A 19,607-nucleotide genomic window follows, 5' to 3' on the forward strand; every position below is an offset into this window, starting at 1 on the left:
GAGAACAACTATGTGAATACTTCAATGATCATGGACCTGACTCAATTTCCAAAGAAACACTTTATACATATAACTTAATACAAGTGGCTTAGGAAATTATATAAGTTATAGAATAAGGAAAAAAAAGAAAGAACAAGGAAAGGAAGGATCCAGACAAACTATGTGAAAAGGAAGAAGAATCAGATAAGAATGGAGTCACATACAATTCTGAGTGTGGTGCTTCACAGCAGGAGCAATTAGGGCATTCCCCATCCCCTGACCTCCCTCTCTCATGAAAGGAGGGAGAAGGAGGAGGGGGAGAAGCAGTAACACAATCAGCACCATCTATAAAGCAGCCTATGACAAGATTATAAAGACACTGTTTAAGGCTAAGAAAGGAGAAGATATATATGATTTAATAAATGTACACCTGTGATTAAAGAGATTGACTTTTCAGTTCAACAAGGGAGAAGATACACTCCTTTTGATCTGGAAAAAATTAAGTATTTGAAAAAGGGTTGCACTCTTTATGGGGCTACATCATTTTATGTTAAGATATTACTAGAGAATTTGGCCTTTGAAATCTTAACCCCTAGTGATTGGAAATCCATAGCAAAGATATGTTTAGAACCTGAACAAAACTTGCTGTGGCTTTTGGAATATAGTGAATTATGCAGGATATAAGCCCAACATAATAAGCAAACTGGAGTTAACATACAAATCACCTTTGACCAGCTAGCAGGTGAAGGTCAGTACGCAAACAAGCCAACACAGACTAATTACCCCATAGCAGTGCATAAGCAAATTGCTGCTGCTGCAATAAAAGCTTGGGGCACCCTCCAAGAGAAAGATCAAAGGGAAACTTTCACAAAAATAGAGCAAGGTCTCAATTAATCTTTTTTTCTGATTTTGTGGGATGTTTGCACACAGCTGTCATAAGAACCATTAAAGAAATGCAGATACAAGAATTTTGATAACTCATCTGGCTAAGGAAAATGATATGGGGACTACACAAAGATGCTCCTTTAGAGGAGATCATAAGGCGCTGTGTTACATTGGACACAAATGCTTATTATACCTAGACCATGATGAACATGGGAAGACAGTGTCCCTCTTGGCAAGGGACTTCTAGAGAGGCTCGTTAATGCTTTTAATGTGGAAAAATTGGACATCTAAGAGCACAATGTAGATATAGAGATAAAGTGAGAAGACAGGATGAGAGAATAAGGCCCAAACCCCTATGTCCAAAATGCAACTGAGGCTTCCACTGGGCCCAGATCAAAGACCTCAAACAAAAAACAGATGGGGAATGATAGAAGTCAAGATTATACCTTTAGAAGTTCAGGACTCTGAAATGATCAATCAGCAGAGAAGCAATTAGATGGCAGAAAGGGATTACAATTGGGGAGAATACAGGGTTTTTTAATGCAACATCCAGTGCAAGCAGCTCCAATGTAATTGCCAGATGATGAGGAGAAATCTAGAAAGTGGTAAATAGAAGAGACTAGATAGTTTAACTGCTTGGGAGAAAGGGTTTGCTTGTATTTCTACAGATAGAGAAGGAATCAGATGGGTGCCAACAAGCACCTGGAAAGAGACAGAAAAAAGAGAAAAACCTTGAAACAAAAGAGAAGACCTAAGAAACATCTGACACTAAAAGAATGCTGTTAATGAGACTGTTAGAGAACTTCAAACCCCTTAGGAATCATTGGATTTCCTGAGATAAAAAATTGTTGATAAGACTGTTGCAGAACTTTAAAACCAGCAGGAATCATTGGACAATAGATTCTTTTGGGCTATTTATTATGGACATGTATAATTCCTCATGTTGATGCATGTTATTTGTTACATCACTACTAGCCTGTGTTATATTGCTATGTGCTTATGTAATTTATGTAATTATGTGTAATACCTCCCATATTGATGGATTTATGTATAACTGTTTTAAGACTAAGACCCTTCAGGAACCTACTAATCTGATTTGATTTCCCTTTTCTTTTGGTGTTTTCAACTCCCTTCCTGAGACGTCAGGGAGGGCATGATCACCTCTTTTTATGTTTTTTTCATCCCTTTTTTGAGGAATCAGAGAAGGCATGATCACCTCCTTTTTTGGGGTTCTTACCTCCTTGAGAAGTCAGGGAGGTTATGACCACCTATGTTCTAAAAACAAAATAAAGGGGGAGATGTTATGAGCCAGAACTTGAAACAAGGTACTAAGTGGAATTGAAGAGACAATGGTTAAATATAGTTTAGCATTCATTTAATCCTGAAACAAATAATGGTTTCCTAGTGATATAATGATTGGGGTATATTTGTTGACAGGGACACTTGGGGAGACTAGAGTGTTGACAATGACAATTTTAGAATACCTTTTGCAGAGTGTAGCAAAGGACAAAGGTCTCCATTTCAAGTACCTCCCCTATTCCTTATTTACCTTGATAAGAAGCACCTAGCTTAAGGAGGCATGCTTACAAGCATACTAAGAGAGAAATCTAAGAATAAGAATAAGATAGCATTAATTCCTGAAATTCAGTCTTCTAATGAAGGAGAGAATTGAAAATAAATTCATTTATTGAGGGCATTAGACTCTTGAGGACTTCCCTTACCTCTCTCATAACCAGGAAGAGGAAAAGGAGACTTCTCTCCTTCCCATCAGTAGTGTCTTATGGAAGAATATATTAGCTGGAGATGTGTTTATGTACAATCTGAGAGAAGAGTTCAAGGACATACTTTCTTGAATGCCTATCTTCTATTCAAGATGAAGTTTAAAGAGAGAAAGAACTTGATACCTCCATCAAGGATTCTTCTGCAGACTTCAGAGCTGAAAGTCAAGGGGAACAGAATTAGGGAGACTTCCTACTGATCTTAAGATAAGTGTTCTTGTTCTTCCTAAAAAAGCCTGGGAGTGCCTTAAAGGATGACAGAGGAGCTGAAAAATAAAGGCAGTGCAAACTAAGCTAAGTAAAGTTAGAGGCAGTGAAGACAACCGAGAGTCCATACAATATCCACACATCAGAAATTCTAAGATTTTACTACTGGTGATGTTATCCAGTCATTTTTAATCATGTCCAACTCTTCCAAACCCCATTTTGAGCTTTCTTATTTTTTTTTCCTTTTCTAGCTCATTTTTACAGGTGTAGAAACTAAGGCAAACAGGGTTAAATGAATTAGCTGGAGTCATATGGCTAGTAAATGTCTGAGGTTGGATTGGAATTCAGGTCTTACTGACTCTTGATCTGGTTCTCTATTTACTGTGACACTTAGATGCTCTTGGTTGATTTCTGACTGAGTATAAATAAACAACAACTTATACCTAGGGAGCCTGTAAGAGTGATGCAACCCACAAAAATACCCACTCAACACCTGCACAAGAACATCACAAAAAGACATAAGGAGTCTTACACTCCCAGTACTGAGCCACTCATACATGTTCCCCACATAACCCATTATGCATAATCTCTGTGCTTGCTCACTTTCTCTATTAATGGTATGTTTGTTTGCAAGACAGCATGTCTCAATGCTCTGTTGTAGATTTCCTTACTAAGCTATTACAGTAAATTCATTTTCTAGAATTAATTGTATCTTCTGACTAACTACTGAATGGCAGACATAACAACAAGGTTTGTGAAGAATAGTTATGGTAGTCAGAAAGATTCAGAAAAAAAAAGATTCAGAAAGAAAGTTCAAATCTTGCCTCTGATACATATCAAATAAGTGTCCATGGACAAACCAAGTCATTTAGCCCAGAGTTCACCAATCATAACTTAAAGATGAGCTATTGATCTATAGTACAGCAGAGGTAGAAGAATAGGGAATATTTTCCCCTGGGACTCACATATAGCCATAAATCTGGACAAAATAAATCTTCTAAGAAAAAAACCAAGGTTTTAATAAAGGTTTCTGTTAGGGTAAATAGCCATAACAGAGAGTTAAGCAGTATATAAAACAAAGATCAATCAATTAACAGGTATTATTTCATACCAATCTTATAGCTGATACTGATAAATGTTGGGAATACAGACAAAATTTAGAAGGTTTGTAATATTTCTGAGAAGGTATTGGTAATATTTCTGGGGAGGTATTGAACTATAGATACTGGCTCATGATCCCTGTAAAAAATAAGATGTTTCATGAGTAAAGTGGACCATTCTTCATATTGGCTGTTTAAAGGACCTCTACCTTCCTTCTCTGTTAGAGTAATGACTTTCAATAGACTTATTTTCCAAGCCATCGAAAAAGAAGGGACATGAAAATGTATTTGTTTGGAACATGCATAATAGTTTTATCCCTGTTTTAAAATATCTAGAGAATAGAGAAACAGAAGCCTGAGCTTTTGTTTGGACAGAGAACTCATGCATGGGGAAGGTATGTCAGTAGTTTAGGTCAAACAACCAATATGTGTCAGAATTGGGATTATTGGGCTTTGTACAAACAGAAACAACATAGAATATGGTTTATTTTTGTAGGGTTATACACTGGGAATCTTTTGAAGAGTAATTGAATTTCTAATTTTGAGTTACCATTCACCATTGTTAGCTTCAAACTGAATGGGGGTGTGGTGACAAAATAAACCACCTAAGGTGAATTACTATTACAAGTCTCCACATTTTTCTATGTGAGTCGGAGTATATGGGCCTCCTGACTATATAACTTTTCTAAAAGTCTTTTATTAATTGTATTGCTTTTATTGTGTCTTATAACTTTACTCTCTGAAGGTCTTCTTCCCATACTGAATAATTCAGAAAATGTCCTCTTTAAAGTGTACTATATTAAAACTCAGGAGAAGTAAGTCCTTCTATCAGCTCTACAACTAACAGCTGTATGACTATGGGCAAGCTACTAAATCTCTCAAGCCTCACAATTCTTATCCACTAAAATGAGCATTTTGGACTACATGATCAAGAAAAAGAAGGAAGAAAAGAAGAAAAGAAAGAAGGAAAGAAAGAAGGAAGGAAAGAGAAACAAAGAAAGAAAAAAAACAGAAAAAAAAGACAGAAAAAATCATCATAAACATACACAATGCATCAAAATAAATTTTTATATTGGCCGTATCCAAAAATGTATTTTCTTTTCAGTTTAAATTCTTTATCCCTGGGGTGAATGATATGCTTTATTTTAAGTATTATGGATTCATGATTCATCATTATGTTGCTCAGAATTCTAAAGTCTTTATTAGTTGTTTTTCTCTAAAAAGTCAATTCTCATTATTGTTTAGTTTGTTCTTCTAGTTCTGATCATTTCATTCTGCATCAGGTCCTGGAAGTCTTCCTAGTTTCCTCTGAAATTGCCCATTTCATCATTCCTTTGCCAATCTAATAAGAGTGAGGTAGGACAGGGCATTTCTCTGATTGATTGGTTGTTCTTCATTTTCAGAGGACCAATTAAGTTAGTCTGATCGTGGCTGATCAAACCATTATGAGTTTGAAAGACTCTAACACAGCTCAAACACAAATAGTCCATATGAACATTTGGAATGGAGATTTCTCTAAATATGCACATGTCATGTTTATGTTGTGCTGCTACAATTTTGCTTCACTCATATAGCACAGCATTATCTTTGATGAGGGCATATCATGTTGAGCCTTCCAATGTAAGTGTCCCCCATGTCTAATAATTAATTCCAAAGTTCTTCAGAGAAACCTAAAAGTATCCTTGTATTGCTTCTACTCTCCACCTTGTAAGCACTTGTCTTGTATGAATTCTTCATAAAATAGTTTTTTTGGGCAATACCTTTGGCATTTCAACAACTACATGGCTGACCCCTCCAAATTGTGCTCTCTGTAGTAGAATATGAATGTTTGGCAATTTAGTTGGAGAAAGAACCTATTTCCAGTGCCTTATCTTGCCAGATAATCTTAGTTATTTGAACATTTTTAATGTTTTTTATTTATTTTATTTTAATACTTTATGAATTATATTGGGAGAGAGAAAAAAATAAGAACAAAAGGGATAAATCATGGGAAAAAATAAAACAGAAAAAGAAGTGAACAAAGCAGCTGTTGATTTACATTCAATCTCCATAGTTCTTTTTTTGAAAGCAGATGGTGTTTTCTATCCAAAGTTTTTTAAGATTGCCTAGGATCACTGAACCACTGAGAAGAACCATACCTTTAATAGTTGAACATTGCACATTCTTGCTGTTACTGTGTGTATTCTTGGTTTTGCTTGTTTCATTAGGCATCTTCATGTAAATCATTCTAGGCCTTTCTAAAATCTGCTCGTTCATTATTTTTATAGAATAACAATATTCCATTATCTTCATAAATCACAATGTATTCAACCATTCTCTAGTTGATGGGCATATGGATATACTCACTTTCCAATTCTTTGTTACCATAAAAAGAGATGCTACAAACATTTCTGCACATGTGGGTCCTTTTTCTTCCTTTATGATTTCCTTTGGATAGAGAACCACTAGTGGCACTGCTGGGTCAAAGGATATACACAGTTTTATAGCCCTTTGGACATAGTTCTTTGGAAGATTTTCCCAAATAATTATTGGTAACCTGGATTTCTTCTTCTGATAACTGCCTTTTCACATCATTTGACCAGTAATCAATTGGAGAATTATTCTTATAAATTTGAAATAAATTCCTTGTGTATTTTAGAAATGAAATTTTTATCAAACTTGCTGGAGAATCTTTTCCCCCTAGTTTCTTGCCTGACAGTGCAAATAAAAGACAAAACTTTTTAATATCAATAGCTCTTTTTGTATTATAAAGAGCAGATAAGTAAAACATGAGTTAACTTTGCAAACTCTTTTTCTTAAAAGAGAGATGCAGGAAGAAGATGGTCATTCAATGAAACAGAGGAATTCTATATGTTTCTAAGAAAAAAACCAGACTTAAACAAAAAATTTGATCTACATCCACAAGACTGAAGAGAAACAGAAAAAGGTACACAGAACCCTTGAGAACTGTAACTCTGTTGTGGGTATATAAAAAATACTCAAGGATAATTTGATTTTACTGATATAAAAGAAAAAAAGGGGGGTGTAGTAAAGGGAAGGAGGTCGGTTCAGAAAAAGGGGAAGGAGTGATAAAAAGAGGGAAACTACATCCCAGGAAGAGACATAGAAAATACACCATATCTGAGGGAACTTAGTGAGGGGGAGAATCATTGTGTGAATCTTACTCTCATCAGAAGAGGCTCAAAGAGTAAATAATTAACATATTTGTTTTTCAGAGAATTTTCTCTCACCTCATTAAAAGGGGGGAGAGGAAAAGGGAAAAGGAAAAGGAGAATAAGTGAAGGGACTTGGAGGGAGGGGGGAGGGATCCAAAAAAAAAAGAGGGAGGGTTGTGCGTCACAAGGGGGGTCTGTAAATTAAATATCGGGGAGGGGGATCAGGGGGGTCAAGGGAAAAAAGCATAAGCTGGGGATAATACGATGGCAGGAAATACAGAATTAGTAATTTTAACTGTAAATGTAAATGGGATGAACGATCCCATCAAACGGAGACGGATAGTAGATTGGATCAAAAAGCAGAACCCTACAATATGTTGCCTACAGGAAACACACTTAAAGCAGGGAGATACATACAGAGTAAAGGTAAAAGGTTGGAACAGAGCCTATTATGCTTCAGGTAAAGCCAAAAAAGCAGGGGTAGCTATCCTTATCTCAGATCAAGCAAAAGCAGAAGTAGATCTTGTTAAAAAAGATAAGGAAGGAAACTATATCCTGCTGAAAGGTAGCATAAATAATGAAGCCATATCAATACTAAACATATATGCACCAAGTGGTATAGCATCTAACTTTCTAAAGGAAAAGTTAGGAGAACTGCAAGAAGAAACAGACAGTAAAACTATAATAGTGGGAGATCTGAACCTTGCACTCTCAGATTTAGACAAATCAAACCACAAAACAAACAAGAAAGAAATTAAAAAAGTAAATAGAACATTAGAAAAACTAGGTATGATAGACCTTTGGAGAAAACTGAATGGCAATAGGAAGGAATATACTTTCTTCTCAGCAGTTCATGGATCCTATACAAAAATTGACCATATACTAGGACATAAAGATCTCAAAATTAAATGTAGGAAGGCAGAAATAATAAATGCCTTCTTCTCAGATCACAATGCAATAAAAGCTACATTCAGTAAAAAGTTAGGGGTAAATAGACCAAAAAGTAATTGGAAACTGAATAATCTCATCTTAAAGAATGACTGGGTGAAAGAGCAAATTATAGAAACAATTAATAATTTCACCCAAGATAATGATAATGATGAGACATCATATCAAAATCTTTGGGATGCAGCTAAAGCAGTAATAAGGGGAAATTTTATATCTTTAGAGGCTTATTTGAAGAAAATTGAGAAAGAGAAGATTAACGAATTGGGCTTACAACTTAAAAGGCTAGAAAAAGACCAAATTATAAACCCCCAACCAAAAATTAAACTCGAAATACAAAAATTAAAAGGAGAAATCAATAAAATTGAAAGTTAAAAAACTATTGAATTAATAAATAAAACCAAGAGTTGGTTTTATGAAAAAGCCAATAAAATAGATAAACCTTTGGTAAATTTGATCAAAAAAAAGAAAGAGGAAAATCAAATTGATAGTCTTACAAATGAAAAGGGGGATCTTTCCACCAATGAAGAGGAAATTAGAGAAATAATAAGGAGTTACTTTGCCCAACTTTATGCCAATAAATTTGATAACTTAAGTGAAATGGATGACTTCTTCCAAAAATATAGGCTCCCTAGATTAACAGAGGAGGAGATAAATTGCTTAAATAGTCCCATTTCAGAAAAAGAAATAGAACAAGCTATTAATCAACTCCCCAGGAAAAAATCCCCAGGGCCAGATGGATTCACATGTGAATTCTACCAAACATTTAAAGAACAATTAGCCCCAATGTTATATAAATTATTTGAAAAAATAGGGGATGAAGGAGTCCTACCAAATTCCTTTTATGACACAGACATGGTACTGATACCTAAACCTGGTAGATCGAAAACTGAGAAAGAAAATTATAGACCAATATCCTTAATGAATATTGATGCTAAAATCTTAAATAAGATATTAGCAAAAAGACTTCAGAAAATCATCTCCAAGATAATACACTATGATTAAGTAGGATTTATTCCAGGAATGCAGGGCTGGTTTAATATTAGGAAAACTATTAATATAATTGACCATATTAATAATCAAATTAATAAGAACCATATGATCATCTCAATAGATGCAGAAAAAGCATTTGACAAAATCCAACATCCATTCCTACTAAAAACTCTTGAGAGTATAGGAATAAATGGATTATTCCTTAGAATAATCAGGAGTATATATTTAAGACCGTCAGTAAGCATAATATGCAATAGAAATAAACTGCAACCTTTCCCAGTAAGATCAGGAGTGAAACAAGGTTGCCCACTATCACCATTACTATTCAATATAGTACTAGAAACGCTAGCCTCGGCAATAAGAGCCGAGAAAGAGATTCAAGGAATTAGAGTAGGAAATGAGGAAATTAAACTATCACTTTTTGCAGATGACATGATGGTATACTTAGAGAACCCCAAAGACTCTGCTAAAAAGCTACTAGAAATAATTCAAAATTTCAGCAAAGTGGCAGGATACAAAATAAATCCACATAAATCCTCGGCATTTTTATATATCACTAACAAAATGCAACAGCAAGAGATACAAAGAGAAATTCCATTCCAAACAAATGTTGAGAGTATAAAATATTTGGGAATCCATCTACCAAAGAAAAGTCAGGAATTATATGAGAAAAATTACAAAACACTTGCCACAAAAATAAAATCAGATTTAAATAATTGGAAAGACATTCAGTGCTCTTGGATAGGCCGAGCGAATATAATAAAGATGACAATACTCCCCAAACTAATCTATTTATTTAGTGCTATACCAATCAGACTCCCAAGAAACTATTTTAATGACCTAGAAAAAATAACAACAAAATTCATATGGAAGAATAAAAGGTCAAGAATTGCAAGGGAACTAATGAAAAAAAACTCAGAGGAAGGTGGTCTAAGTGTACCTGATCTAAAGCTATATTATATAGCAGCAGTCACCAAAACCATTTGGTATTGGCTAAGAAATAGACCGGTAGATCAGTGGAACAGATTAGATACAAAGGACAAAAAAGGGTACATCTATAGCAATCTAATCTTTGACAAACCCAAAGATTCCAACATTAGGGATAAAAATTCATTATTCAGAAAAAACTGTTGGGAAAACTGGAAATTAGTATGGCAGAAATTAGATATGGATCCACACTTAACACCATATACCAAGATAAGATCAAAATGGGTCCATGATTTAGGCATAAAGAGGGAGATAATAAATAGATTAGAGGAACAGAGGATAATCTACCTCTCAGACTTGTGGAGGAGGAAGGAATTTATGACCAGAGGAGAACTAGAGATCATTATTGATCACAAAATAGAAGATTTTGATTACATCAAACTAAAAAGTTTCTGTACAAATAATACTAATGCAAACAAGATTAGAAGGGAAGTAACAAATTGGGAAAATATTTTTAAAAACAAAGGTTCTGACAAAGGTCTCATTTCCAAAATATATAGAGAACTGACCATAATTTATAAGAAACCGAACCATTCTCCAATTGATAAATGGTCAAAGGATATGAACAGACAATTCTCAGAGGAAGAAATTGAAACTATATCCACTCACATGAAAGAGTGTTCCAAATCACTACTGATCAGAGAAATGCAAATTAAGACCACTCTGAGATACCACTACACACCTGTCAGATTGGCTAAGATGACAGGAACAAATAATGATAAATGTTGGAGGGGATGTGGGGAAATTGGGACACTAATACATTGCTGGTGGAGTTGTGAAAGAATCCAGCCATTCTGGAGAGCAATCTGGAATTATGCCCAAAAAGTTATCAAACTGTGCATACCCTTTGACCCAGCAGCGCTACTACTGGGATTATATCCCAAAGAAATACTAAAGAGCGGAAAGAAACATATATATGCCAAAATGTTTGTGGCAGCTCTTTTTGTTGTAGCTAGAAACTGGAAGATGAATGGATGTCCATCAGTTGGAGAATGGTTGGGTAAATTGTGGTATATGAAGGTTATGGAATATTATTGCTCTGTAAGAAATGACCAGCAGGAGGAATACAGAGAGGGTTGGAGAGACTTAAATCAACTGATGCTGAGTGAAATGAGCAGAACCAGAAGATCACTGTATACTTCAACAACAATACTGTATGAGGATGTATTCTGATGGAAGTGGAAATCTTCAACATAAAGAAGATCCAACTCACTTCCAGTTGATCAATGATGGACAGAAATAACTATACCCAGAGAAGGAACACTGGGAAGCGAATGTAAATTGTTAGCACTAATATCTGTCTGCCCAGGTTGCATGTACCTTCGGATTCTAATGTTTATTGTGCAACAAGAAAATGATATTCACACACATGTATTGTACTTAGACTATATTGTAACACATGTAAAATGTATGGTATTGCCTGTCGTCGGGAGGAGGGAATAGAGGGAGGGGGGGCAATTTGGAAAAATGAATACAAGGGATAATATTATAAAATATATATATAATAAAAAAAAAATCACTGAAAAAAAAAAAAAAAAGAGAGATGCAGGTTATTTGTGTTACAGTACTTTTAAACCTTGATACAAAAGCTAGAGTAGGGTTGATTGTTCCTTTCCCCCCCCACTAAAAATGGGGTTCATGATTTGCCCTTCTATTCCTCTTTCCAGGCCCTACTTTCCCCTTATCTTATGCTATGGACCAATTTTTTAAACCCTTAAGACTTTATTTTATCTGCCTGCTTTTTGAAGCAGACTTTAAATCAAATAATACACTACAATAAGTAGAATCTATAACTCTTAAGTTCTCCCTGATTTGCCCTACTTCTATGCTGTATTATCTTTTCTCTCTACCCCAGAATTTTTGCAGTTCGGTGCTAGAGTTAATTCCCTTCTTCAAAAAAAATTTAGTTATGAAGGATGTCTATGTCCTTTGTTCTAAATGCTAAGAAATACTTTCTTACTTAAGTACCCTGATTTCTACTCATATATTTTTAAGAATTGAAGATAATTCTTTGATTGATCTTCTGAATCTTTTCTGGAGTTCTTGAAATAGGTCCGTAGAAATGTGAGAGAGCCTTGCCAGATTTAATGTACTACTATCCTCTTTGTCAGGGGATTTTTAAAAAAGTTAGTGGTGGTTGTTATCTATCTATCTATCCATCTATCTATCTATCTATCTATTTATTTAATTTATTATTATAGCTTTTTGTTTACAAGATATATGCATGGGTAATTTTTCAGCACTGACCCTTACAAAACCTTCTGTTCCAACTTTTCCCCCATCCTCTCTCCCAGATGATAGGTAGACCAAGACATGGTAAATATATTAAAGTATATTTTAAATACAACATATATATATATATATATATATATATATATATATATATATATATATATATATATATATATATATATATATATATATAATACACACACACACACACATATATACACATACATACATTTATTTTGCCGCACAAGAAAAGTCAATCTTAGAAATAAGGTAATATTAACCTGAAAAGGAAATAAAAAATGCAAGCGGACAAAAACAGAGGGATTGGAAATGTTATGTTGTGGCTCACACTCATTTCCCAGAGTTCTTTCACTAGGTGTAGCTGGTTCTCTTCAATTTTGAACAAATGGAACTTATTTGGTTCATCTCATTGTTGAAGAGGGCCACATCCATCAGAATTGATCATCATATAGTATTGTTGTTGAAGTATATAATGATTTCTTGGTCCTGCTAATTTCACTCAGCATCAGTTCATGTAAGTCTCTCCAGGCTTTCTGAAATCCTCCTGCTAATCATTTCATAGAGAACAATGATCTTCCAAAATATTCATATACCACAATTTGTTCAGCCAAAGTACAATTGATGGGCATCCACTCAATTGTCAGTTTCTAGCCACTACAAAGAGGGCTATAGAATATACAGGTCCCTTTCCTTTCTTTAAGATCTCTTTGGAATACAAGACCAGTTGTAACACTACTGGATCAAAGGGTATACACAGTTTGGTAACTTTTTAAGCATAGTTCCAAATTGCTTAGGATGGCTGGATGTATTCACAATTCCACCAACAATGTATCAGTGTCCCAGTTTTCCCACATCCCCTCCAACATTCAACATTATCTTTTCCTGTCATCCTACACAGTCTGACAGGTGTGTAGTGGTATCTCAGAGTTGTCTTAATGGGCATTTCTCTGATTAATAATGATTTGGGTCATCTTTTCATATGGCTAGAAATAGTTTCAATTTCTGCATCAGAAAATTATCTGTTCATAACCTTTGACCATTTATCAATTGGAGAATGTCTTGATTTCTTTTTTCTTTTTTTTTTTTTTTCTGAGGCTGAGGTTAAGTGACTTGCCCAGGGTCACATAGCTAGGCAGTCTTAAGTGTCTGAGATCAGATTTGAACTCCAGTCCTCCTGAATTCAAGGCTGGTGCTCTATCCACTGCACCACCTAGCTGCTATCAGTTTGGATTATTTCTAATAGCTTTTTAGCTTTTAGAATCTCTGGGGTTCTCTAAGTATACCATCATATCATCTGCAAAGAGTGATAATTTGATTTCCTCATTACCCACTCTAATTCCTTTAATCTCTTTCTCAACTCTTATTGCCGAAGCTAGTATTTCTAATACAATATTGAATAGTAATGGTGATACCTTTAGTGGACAACCTTGTTTCATTCCTGATCTTATTGGGAATGGTCCCAGTTTATTCCTATTACATATGATGCTTACTTATGGTTTCAAGTAGATGCTACTGACTATTTCAGGGGAAAAGTTCATTTATTCCCATACTCTCAAGTGTTTTTAATAGGAATGGATGTTGGGTTTTATCAACTGCTTTTTCTGCATCTACTGAGATGATCATATGGTTTTTGTTTATTTGGTTATTGATATCGTCAATTATGTTAATAGTTTTCCTAATACTGAACCAGCCCTGCATTCCTGGTATAGATCCTACTTGGTCATGGTATATTATCCTGGGGATGATTTTCTGTAGTCTTTTTTAATATTTTATTTAATATTTTTAGCATCAATATTCATTAGGGAAATTGGTCTATAATTTTCTTTCTCTATTTTCAACCTACCTGGTTTAGGTATCAATACTATGTCTGTGTCATAAAAGGAATCTGGTAGGAGTCCTTCCCTATTTTTTCAAATAGTTCATATAGCATTGGAGTTAATTGTTCTTTGAATGTTTGGGAGAATTCACATGTAAGTCCATCTGGTACTGGGGTTTTTTTCTTAGGGAGTTGATTAATAGCTTGTTCTATTTCTATTTCTAAAATGGGACTATTTAAGCAATTTACTTCCTCCTCTCTTAATTTGGGAAGCCTATATTTTTGAAATTACTCATCCATTTCTCTTAGGTTATCAAATTTATTGGCAAAAAGTTGGGCAAAGTAACTCCTAATTATTGTTCTAATTTCCTCTTCATGGTGGAAAGTTCTCCCTTTTCATTTTTAAGACTAACAATTTGATTTTTCTCTTTCCTTTTTCTAATCAGATTTATCAAAAGTTTATCTATTTTGTTGGTTTTTTCATAAAACCAACTCAGTTTTATTAATTCAATACTTTTTATTTTTAATTTTATTTATTTCTCCTTGTAATTTTAGAATTTCAAGTTTATTATTTGATTGGGAGTTTTTAATTTGCTCTTTTTCTAAATTTTTAAGTTGGAAGCCCAATTCAATGGTCTTCTCTTTCTCTAGTTTATTCAAGTAAGCCTCCAAAGATATAAAATTTCCCCTTATTACCGCTTTGGTTGCATCCCACAAACTTTGGTATGTTGTCTCATTGTTGTCATTCTCCTGGTTGAAATTATTAATTGCGTCTATTATTTGCTGTTTCACCCATTCATTCTTTAAGATGAGATTATTTAGTTTCCAATTACTTTTTGGTCTATTTATCCCTATGTTTTTATTGAATGTAGTTTTTATTGCATTGTGATCTAAAAAGAATGCATTTACTATTTCTGCCTTTCTGTATTTAGTTTTGAGGTCTTTATGTCCTACTATATGGTCAATTTTTGTAGAGGTTCCATGAACTGCTGAGAAGAAAACATATTTCTTTTTGTCTCCATTCAGTTTTCTCCAAAGATCTATCATACCTAACTTTTCTAATATTTTATTTACCTCTTTAACTTCTTTCTTATTTGTTTTGTGGTTTGATTTATCTAATTCTGAGAGGGCAAGGTTGAGATCTCCCTCTATTAGTTTTGCTGTCTATTTCTTCTTGGAGCTCTCTTAACTTCTCCTTTAAGAATTTAGATGCTTTACCACTTAGTGCATATGTTTAGCATTGATATTGCTTCATTGTCTATGCAAGATATAGTTTCTTTCCTTATTGCTTTTTATTAGATCAATTTTTGCTTTTGCTTGTTCTGAGATAAGAATGGCTACCCCTGCTTTTTTTGACTTCACCGAAGCATAATAGATTCTGCTCCAGCCTTTTACCTGTATCACCCTGCTTCAAATGTGTTTCCTATAAACAACTTATTGTAGGGTTCTGGCTTTTGATCCAGTCTGCTATCCGCCTCCACTTTATGGGAGAGTTCATCCCAGTCACATTTATGGTTAAAACTACTAATTTTGTATTTCTTGCCATCTTATTATCTCCAGATTATGCTTTTTTTTTTCTTTCCCCCCTTACTCTCCTCCCCAGTCTTAAACTTATGGGCACCACTTGCCTCACGCAGCTATCCCTCTTTAGCATCCGTCCTACCCCCTTTGAGTCCCTTCCCCTTTCTTATACTTTTTCTTCATTACCCTTTTCCTTTTCCCTTTTCATCTCCCACTTCTTATTTATATGAGAGAAGTTTATTTTTAAACCAAATAGGTCAATTATTTTTTCTTTGACCAAAATCTGATGAGAATAAGATTCACACAATGTTCCTCCCCCTCCCCAAATTCCCTCAGATATGATAGGTTTCCTTTGCCTCTTCATGGGTTGTAATTTCCATCTTTTTATCTTCCCTTTTCCCTTTTTCTGATACTATCCCCTTTCCACTCCTATTTCCCTTTTTTGTATTATAATAGTAAAATCAAATTATACATATGTTATTTATATATGTCCATAACAGAAATACAGTTCTCAAAAGTTCTTTTTATCTTTTATGCGTCTCTTGAGTCCTATATTTGGAGGTCAAATTTTTTGTTTAGTTCTGTTTTTTTCATTAGGAATAAATGGAATTCACCTATTTCATTGAATGTCCAGCTTCTTTCCTGGAAGAAAATGCTCAGCTTAGCTGGATAGTTTATTTTTGGCTGCATTCTGAATTATTTTCCCTTTTAGAATATCAGATTCCAAGCCCTTTGATCTTTTAATGTGAAAGCCGCTAGAACCTGAGTGATCTTTATTGTAGCTCCTCAGTATTTGAATTTTTTTTTTTTTCTGGCTGCTTATAATATTTTTCCTAAGCCTGATAGTTCTGAAATTTAGCCACAACATTCCTTAGAGTTTTTATTTTGGGATCTCTTTCAGAAGGTGTTTGATAAATTCTTTCAATGCCTATTTTACCTTCTAATTCTATTACATCTGGACAATTTCCTGTAAAATAGGCTTTTTTTTTTTTTTCATCATAATTTTCAGGAAGTCCAATAATCCTCAGATTATCTCTTCTAGATCTATTTTCCAATTCTGTTCTTTTTTCAAGTAGATATTTGACTTTTTTTTTCTATTATTTTTTTTTTTTTGGTTTTGCTTGACATTCTTGATGTTTCAACAAATCATTCATTTTTATTTGTTCAGTTCTGATTTTTAAAGAGTTACTTTGGTCATTACTTTTATTTTTACTTCTTTTTGTATATGTGCAATTGAGTTTTTTAATGAGTTCTATGGGATTTTTTTTCCATTTCACTAATTTTTTTTAACTGATTTATTTTCTTTCTCCAATTCACAAATCCTACTTTCCTGGGAGTTCTTTATCTTTTCCAATTCACAAGTTCTGTTTCCCTGGGAGTTCTTTATCTTTTCCAATTCACATTTCAGGAAGTTGTTTCCTTTTTTTCACTTTATCAAATTTTTCTTTTAATGAGTTATATGCCTTTTCCATACTCTCTTGCAGAGCTTCACTTTCCTTTCCTCATTTTTCTTCTGGTTCTCTTTTAAGATCTTTTATAATTTCTTCTAGGAGAGCCTTGTCTAAAGGGGACCAGGCTATATTCCCCCTTTAGATTTTTTGTTTGTTTGTTTGTTTGTTTGTTTTTGTTTTGTTTTGTTTTGTTTTGTTTTTTTCCTGGAACCTGTCTGCTATTAATCTCCTTGGGTTTGGAAACCTGCTCTCTTTCTGTATAGAAGCATCTATAGTTAAGAGTTCATTTTTATTTTTTACTCATTTTTTAAAATAGCCCTTGGGGTCTGCCTTCAGAGCAAGGAGGTTACCAGCTTCCTCTGACTGCCCCAGGTGTTGAATTGCAGACTGCAGCTGTGGAGCTGCACTGTGGTCTGTGCTGAGTCACTCCCAGTACTGGGTGGGTGTGGCTAGGTCCTGTCAAATTCTGGTGTTTATGTAACTTCTCTGCTGATTTACTGCTTTGCAACTAAAGCAGAACTTCCTACCTGTGGTAGAGTCCTGCTTGCAAATTCTTCACTTGTGGAGACCTCACTAGCCTGCGATCCACTCAGTGTGCTAGCCTCTCTGTTCTGCCTCCCTGTCTGCGTTGACCTCCTCCCTTCCTATCAGGCGATCTTTTCTGGTGGTCTTCCAGATTATCTTTGGCTGGTAATTTGTTGTACTCCCAATATTCATGGATTCTACCAGTCAAGCACTATTTCAGAGGCTGAATTTGGTAATCAGTAGTGAGGGTAGAAGGGGAACTTAGAATGAAGTGTGTGTCCTCTCCACCATCTTGGCTCTGCTCCCCTTGGCTGGGGATTTTGATATAATAATTTTCTTTGTTGTAAACAATTTGTCAAGTGTGGTGGCTCTTTTTTCCCAATTTTCTTTTCATTTCTTTTCCTCATTCACCTTTCCTCCACGATCATCAATCACTTCTCAGGTATTGCTGTCCCTTTTGAGAACATTACTGCCAATTTGAAGTACCAGGACTTCTATGCATCTTGATGTCTATTCTCTCTTCTCTCATACCATCAAGATCAGATATGGTCTAGATCCCCCAGAGAAATAGGTTAGTGAGTTTAAACACTGTAGTTTGGAAACTCCAAATATACATTGTATTTGGACCTGTTTTTAATTTTAAATACTTTTACTCTTTTGGAATTCAACATTGAATCTGTAGCTGATTTTCTTTAGTTCCTAAACTGCCCCCAGATTTTGGGATGAAGGAACATTGCTGAGAAAGGTGATCTAAGAAACGTTTGCACTTTGACCTTTTCTTTTTTCTCTTACTCTTGTTTCTTGTTTTCTCCTATACTGTATTAAATATATAGCTTGTATGTATGTATTCTCTGACATTCTCTCCTAGACCCAAAAAAGGTAATTCTCTCTTAATGGTCCCAGAAGACAACCCTAAATATTTGGAAAGTCTTTTTTTTCTATTGCCATTAGCTCAAGCCCCTTCTATTTCCCTTCTCTTTTTAGGGGTCACATCTATCATTCAAGTTCCTTTTAACTACTTAGTGTCAATTAACTTTTACAAATAACTATTTACTTCAAAGTATAGCAAGTAAACACATAAACACAAGTAAACTTCCTAAAATTTTTGATGTGTAAAGGTTGCATTTGTCTCACCAATTTCTTGTCTAAAAGTGACTGTCTAAAAACAATTCTTTCTTGCCTAAAAATAATTCTTGCCAAATGACTACTCATTTCTTTTCGCTACCACTAGGAGGGAGTTTTAACAATTATTCCCCAAAATTGTTCCTTAATCATTGGGACACTGATGCCATGCTGGGGGCAAAATCCACTCTGAACTCTGACTCTTACATTCCTGTGACTATTTCTCCCCCTCTCTCCCCAAATTATTAAATTCCATTCTCTTTAGTAGAATAGGAAAGTCTAAATGAAAAAGTCAAGAATTAAGGCCTGTTTCTCCTGTTTCTCAGGAAAGAGAAGAACCCTTATAAGCTAATCTCTCACTAGACACTGAATTAGGCAATAAAGAGAAACAAACAAACAAATAAAAAAGATGACTAAAGCATTGTACATGCTTCCACAGATAGAAACCTATATTCACCATGTTAGTTACAGGACTATAGTTTTTCTAAATCATTTCTATTTTATACCACAATGTTTTTTTCTTAGAAGCAAGCTCTCTAGCATCTTCCATGTATAGAGGTTGTATCAAAGAAACAATCTGATGGCATCTGGTGCATGAGTCAGACTCTTTTACAAATACTTGTAACAGTATTCTGTTCCCTTGCTTTTACACATTTGTTCTCCATACTTCTTATGCTACACAAACCCATTTCATTTTTGTGCGTTGGGATTAATTTGATGTACTATGAGTTTCACCATGCTCTGTGAGGTAGGCCTCCATGCAAACACTGCTTAAGTTTTGCCTCTGAAGGTCTATGAACCCCAAAAAAAATATGCCAAAAATTGAAATAGTCATTGAAACCACCCTGAGTACTTTGGGAAGAATGAGGGGGGCAATAGGGGCAAAGAGA

This window comes from Sminthopsis crassicaudata, chromosome 4 (assembly GCF_048593235.1).
Source record: "Sminthopsis crassicaudata isolate SCR6 chromosome 4, ASM4859323v1, whole genome shotgun sequence".
Classification (NCBI taxonomy): domain Eukaryota; kingdom Metazoa; phylum Chordata; class Mammalia; order Dasyuromorphia; family Dasyuridae; genus Sminthopsis; species Sminthopsis crassicaudata.